Source organism: Canis aureus, chromosome 30 (genome assembly GCF_053574225.1).
Source record: "Canis aureus isolate CA01 chromosome 30, VMU_Caureus_v.1.0, whole genome shotgun sequence".
NCBI classification, from domain to species: Eukaryota; Metazoa; Chordata; class Mammalia; order Carnivora; family Canidae; genus Canis; species Canis aureus.
This window is the reverse complement of record NC_135640.1, coordinates 40,484,516-40,490,407: the sequence shown is the minus strand read 5'-3', so window position 1 is coordinate 40,490,407 and position 5,892 is coordinate 40,484,516. Positions and strand designations below refer to the sequence as shown.

The 5,892-nt window shown below is 56.3% G+C and overlaps 1 long non-coding RNA gene across 1 annotated transcript; it reads right to left on the bottom strand.

The window, feature by feature from the left end:
• On the bottom strand, nt 1–4,059 carry LOC144302008 (uncharacterized). Its single transcript, XR_013368929.1, has 3 exons — nt 3,972–4,059; nt 3,603–3,685; nt 1–2,765 (listed from the first exon to the last, which is right to left on the bottom strand). It is a non-coding gene; the product is annotated as an uncharacterized LOC144302008 (long non-coding RNA).
• Nucleotides 4,060–5,892: the final 1,833 nt, after the last annotated feature.

The following is a 5,892-nucleotide window of genomic DNA, read 5'->3' as shown; positions in this document are numbered from 1 at the left end:
GTTGCCCCGTGTAATAATTTCCCTTGATCAAGTGACTTCATTTTTTTTTAAATTTTTTTGTTTCTTTAAATATTTTATTTATTTGACAGAGAGAGCAGGAGCGAGGGGGAAGGGCAGAGGGAGAGGGAGAAGCAGACGCCCCGAAGAGCAGGGAGCCCGATGCAGGACTCGATCCCAGGACCCCGGGATCATGACCTGAGCCAAAGGCAGGTGCTTCACCGTCGGAGCCACCCAGGCGCCCCCAAGTGACAGTTTTAGATGATTTTAATGTCATTAAAATACCTGATGCCTAATGTTACTGAATACTGAAGGAAATATTTGGCCTTAATTTAAAATGATTTGCAATCATCACTTGGTCAAAAGAAATGGTCAGACACAGCGGTTGTCTGAACTGAAAATAGGAGAAGCAAAGAAGTAGATCTTGAAAGTGCCAATGATGAGTTCGTTTCCATTAAAGCCTGGAAAGGAAAAGTCTAATAAATTCTGTTGATGGTATTAGTGAAGATTTAAACTCAAAATAATCTTACGAGTTGTATACACTTAACTCTTCCATTCTTTTTTTTAATTTTTTTTTCTTCTTTTTTTTCTTCCATTCTTGAATATTTTTCAGTTACTTTAACGGCCTGGAAAAAATCCAAACCATTAAAAAAAATAACATGTATACAGGGGCTCAATGTACAGGTTTTTTTGTTTTTGTTTTTGTTTCGGTTTTGGTTCATGGTCCATTACGGTTTAGCTTACATGGGTCTTTATTTAAAAATGTTGATTTTTAAGCATTTAAACATGAAGGGTTTTTTGCATTAATTTAGATCTTTAAAATATTGCATTAAAATTGTATTTGTCAGGGGCACCTGGGTGGCTCAGTGGTTGAGCATCTGCCTTCGGCTCAGGGCGTGACCCCGGGGTCCTGGGATCGAGTCCCGTATCAGGTCCCTGTGTCTCTGCCTCTCTGCATCTCTCATGAACAAAGAAATAAAATCTTAAACAGGTTGATGTTTTGTTCATTAAGGATTTTTTGCGTTGATTTAGATCTTTAAAATTATATTTGTCGGGCAGCCCCAGTGGCTCAGCGGTTTAGCGCCGCCTGCAGTCCAGGGCGTGATCCTGGAGACCCGGGATCGAGTCCCAGGTCGGGCTCCCTGCATGGAGCCTGCTTCTCCCTCTGCCTGTGTCTCTGCCTCTCTCTCTCTCTCTGTCTCTATGAATAAATAAAATAAAAAATCTTAAAAAAATAATAAATAAATAAAATTGTATTTGTCTTGATTGCAGAGTATTTGGTATCCTCTTAAATTCTGGGCCCCTGACCAGTGACTCCCTCCTCTCACTCCCGTCCTTGGCCTAACCTCCTTTCTGAACCATCCACCCGCCAGGAGCGGGAAGGCTGGGCAGGAAGTCCCCCTGCCACCTTCTCTCTTGCCAGATGCTTGAAGATGCACGGGTGTTCATCAGAGCCTTCAACTGAAAGGAAATAAGGTTGTACTTTAAAGGACATCATGGAGCCTGCTGTCCTGGAAGAATACAGAAGCTTCTAGAAGTGGCCGTTTGTCATCCTTGGGCAGCTGTACACAAAGATGAAGCAAACAAAAAAAGGACAGCTGCCAGCCGTGACTCAATGGGCTCTGAAGGTGCTGCTGGTGGGAACGGGGCAGGCCGCGTCATCGCAAAGGTGCGCGCTCCTTCCCGACAGGTGGGGCGGCCTCTCGGGGCCAGGAGGCCGGAGGGGACGATGCATCGCCCGGGTCAGTGGCCGTCACACCTGGCTCTACATCAAAATTGTGGGAACCGTGAACAAACACAGGTGCCCTGTGTATAATAGGCCCAATCCGGAAGCCACCCGATGCCCCTGGGCAGCAGGAGGGAAAGCGTGGAGTGTTCCCGCAAAGGAGCGTGCACGGCCCCGAGGACACAGCAGCCCCAGCTGCACACCACAGTGTCAACAGGGAGGGACACAGAAGACAGCAGCCCGCACGACCCGAAGCTACGCTGCTAGACGTCATTACCTGGCTGTCTCTGTTGGGGGGGTGGTAGTGACCCCAAGGTCATCCACAGGTCACCTCTTGATTCTTGATCTGGGCCCCACGGGTGTGGCCCGCTGGTGGAAACTCACTGATCTGAGCACGTGACACAGGCACTTTTCTTTATGTCAGACTTAGCAAATGTTCAAAAAGTGAATATGGGGACGCCCGGGTGGTCCAGGGGTTGAGCATCTGCTTTGGGCTCAGGGCGTGATCCCGGGGTCCCGGGATCAAGTCCCGCATCGGGGTCCCTGCATGGAGCCTGCTTCTCCCTCTGCACGTGTCTCTGCCTCTCTCTGTGTGTCTCTCATGAATAAATAAAAACCTGACAAAAAAAAGTGAACATAACACCTACAAGCCCGGGGCCCCACTGCAGAATTTCTCAGGCTGAGCCCTGACTCCAGTGGATTTGAGTGCGCGGCCGACGCCGCGGACAGCTGGGGGGGGGGGCAGTGGCTCGCCCACTTTCGCGTGAACGTACATCCCGAGGGCACCGCGTTCAAGTGCAGGTTTCCGCGTTCTTGTCGGAACAAGCTCCCAGGGCAAGGCCGGGGGCGGCCACGGGGCTGCGGGCCACTCGCTGTCATTCTCCAGGAGGGCCCCGGACACCTGCTGTTTAACCAGCACCCCCCACCCCCACCCCTGATTCTCCACTCACTTCCCAGTAGCCTCATCCGACCAGGAGAAATTCTGGAGAACTCCCTGCTTTTCTTCAAATAGGAAAGTTGGCTCTAGGGCTTTCAGAAGGTACTTGAAAAAAAAAAAAAAAAGGTCTTGAAAAGGGAGGAGGAGCATTTTCGGCTCAGGGCAGGTGAGCTCCGTGGGCGCAGCTCACCCCTACCTGTGGGGCAGAGGCAGCGGGGGGATGGGGAGGGACCTCCGGACCCCCCCCCCAGACGCCCACCCCCCAAGGATGGCTCAGCGGAGCCCGAGGTCAGCCGGGCAGCTGGGGACAGAGCGGGCCTTCTAGGACCGTCCCCACGCAGGGCCAGGAGCTTGGGGCCGCCCCTGGGACCGCTCAGGGGAGCACCTCTCACCTCTGCTAAGGTCCCCCTGCCCTTGCTTCTCATTTCCTCATTAAAGACTGTTTGCAGAGTGAAAACATTCCGTAGGGCTGGATGGGGTGATGTCCGGGAGCACAAGGCCGCCCCCGGGCCTTATCTGGGTCAGCGCCTCAGGCCCCGGGTCAGCACAAAGGTGCCGCAGAGCTTGTGGGTGTGACCCCGGACTCCCTGTCCCCAGCTGAGCCAGCAGAGACAGGTGTGTGGTGGGAAGCAGCTTCCCCCACCCCTTTCTGTGACCCCTGGCCTCCAGGAAGGGGTGCAGCTGTCTGATGGGCAAATTTGAAGGAACAGGTGGCTCTATTAGAAGAAGCTTCCTGTAGGAAACGGGGCTGCCCTGCAGCCCTGCCTGGGTCCTGGTGCCGGGACCTTCCTGATCTGGGCTCGGCATTAACCCAACCCCTGGGCCCAGGACCCTCCAGCCCTGTCCTCCACTTAGCTCCCGGGGCCAGTGATCGCTCATCACTTCCTTCCCAAGGGATTTAGCACCCCAGGGAGGAAGAGGGTGCTACATTCGGGGTCCCACCCGGAGATGCTGACGTAAGGCCATCTGGTAACGTCGACGTGGAGCCCTGACAGCGCTGGAGGCAGGATCATCAAACGGATGGTCTGCAAAAGTCGACAAAACCGCCAAGACTCAAGGCCAGCCAGTTCCCTAAAATCCGCCGCGAATGGACGTCTGTGCTTTCCGAGTTCCAGGCCCCATCCGCTGAGGCCCCGGGAGATGCAGCGTGCCCCAAGCACACTCCTCCTCCGCCCCTGCTCCCCCAGCCCGCTCACAGCCCACATTCCGGGAGGCATCTCACCCGCACCCAGGGGGACACCTGGCAGCCACCCCCGCTCCCTGGGCCCCTGACCCCCGGACGGCTCCCCTTCCACTGCCCGGGTGCCTCACCCCCACCACCCCAGGTCTTAGGACAGGACTTCTCGAATTTCATTCCAACGCAGGCTTTGATTCCAGGGATCTGGCTGGCGGCTCACAGTCTGCATTGCTAACCAGAGACACCAAAGCCACTGGACCGGGACCACACTTTGCATAGCGAGCCCCTAGGTGACACTGGAACTTGATGCCCTGTCCCTGCTCAGCCCTTGGATCATTCCCCCTCCCCCCTGGATAAAACTGACCTCTCCACAGGCCACTTTTGAGCAGGTCCAGCCTCGTTTCCAGACTGATCTCCGTCAAGTGCACCGGGGACGCCCCTAACATCTGGCGGGATCCAGCCAGAGGCAAGAGCACAGCTGGCACGGGTCCCCCGGCCTCTGAATGTGCCCCACTTGTCCATTTGCTGTCCATCTCCACTCACACTCCCATCCCAGTCCTGGGGCGCCCCCGCCGCCCTGTGGGAGCTGCCTCTTGTCTGCGCCCCCATCACCATGTGCAATAGCCCCATGGGCACTCACCGCACGCCCTGAGGCTACCTTTGTTCATCCCTCCAGACTGTGAGCCCCTCCCTTCCCCTCTGCAGGCTTTAGCTGGGTCTCCCCAGCGAGCAAGAGCTTACTTCCTGACATTTTGCTCTGGGGAAGGATTCCAGGGAACAGGTGGGGGCCGGGGGGCGCAAAGCAGGGAGGAAGGGGACAGGCCAGAGGGGGACAGCATGGAGCATGTTATGCTGTGGATTCCGGGGTGGGGGGCAGGGGGCGTCCCGGCTGCTGGGGACCCTCCGAGGAGGAGCACACCGAGAGGGAAGTGTTGACTGTCCATCTTCCGGCCCAGAGCAAATTCATTTGTGTTCTGTTGTATTGGGATGTGCACATGTTGCAGATGTTTGTGCCAGTGCTTTGTGGAAATGACAGGGACACCCAGGTACCCTTGGTACCACCGAGGCACAGTGCTGCGGGGCTCTCCCTGGATACAGCCGGGCTCCAGGGCGGGGCCGAGGCAAGAAGCAGGTCACAAGGAGAGGAGGTGGAGCCTGCAGCAGCCGACACCAGGCGGGCTGGCAGCTCTCCTCGGGTACGGCCCGGGCCGGTGCTGGCGGACGGCGGCGGCCCCACGGGGTACTGCGGGAATGAAGGAACGAAGGCACGAAGGGGTACCAATGACCTCGTTTGCTTCGTGCATCTGGTTGTCAGATGGATAACCCGGGAAAGAATCGATGACGAGCACGAGGAGTCTGCCGCCGAGCCTTCTCCCGGGCGCCCACGGGCCCGACGAAGAAGCGCACACCGAGCACGGAGCTCCCAACCCCACGGGCGTTTGGTGAGCCAGCCTCGAGGACCAAGGCCCAGGAGTCCCGGGCCATCCCCGGCGGGCTCCCCTGGCCATCCCCGTGGGCCTCGGGTGTGTGCGCCTCGGGTGGGCCGGGGCCGGGAGGCGGCATGAGCACAGGGAAGCCGTGGGGTCTGCGCCGGAACAGCTGCTGCTGGAAAAAAAAAAAAAAAGAGAGAGAGAGAGAGAGAGAAAGGAGAGCAAACACTGACTTCCGTCCTCTTGAAAAGCTGGAAATACGAATACACAAAATGGAAAAGGAAATCAAAATTAAAACGGACTGGCAGGCGGTCTTGTTTTGGAGATTGGGGTCCTCTCAGCCCCGACCCCTGGCCACGCACCCCCCTCCTCTGCCCGGCGACGGTGCCGAGAAGGTCGTCGGCCCAGTGTGATCGCTGAGGCTCTGGGACAGTGTGGGTCAAGCGACACGGGTCCCGGGCACCCGCTTTATCTGCAAAGGTCTGCTCTCACCTGAATTTTATCTTTTGTGATAATCCTAAGGCTTTGGCTAACAGGTAAAGCCCTCGGTGGAGTCCCTTCTTATCAGGGAGCTTAGCCAAGTCCAAGGAGTACAGACCAGAATGCTGGGAAACCCACGGACGGA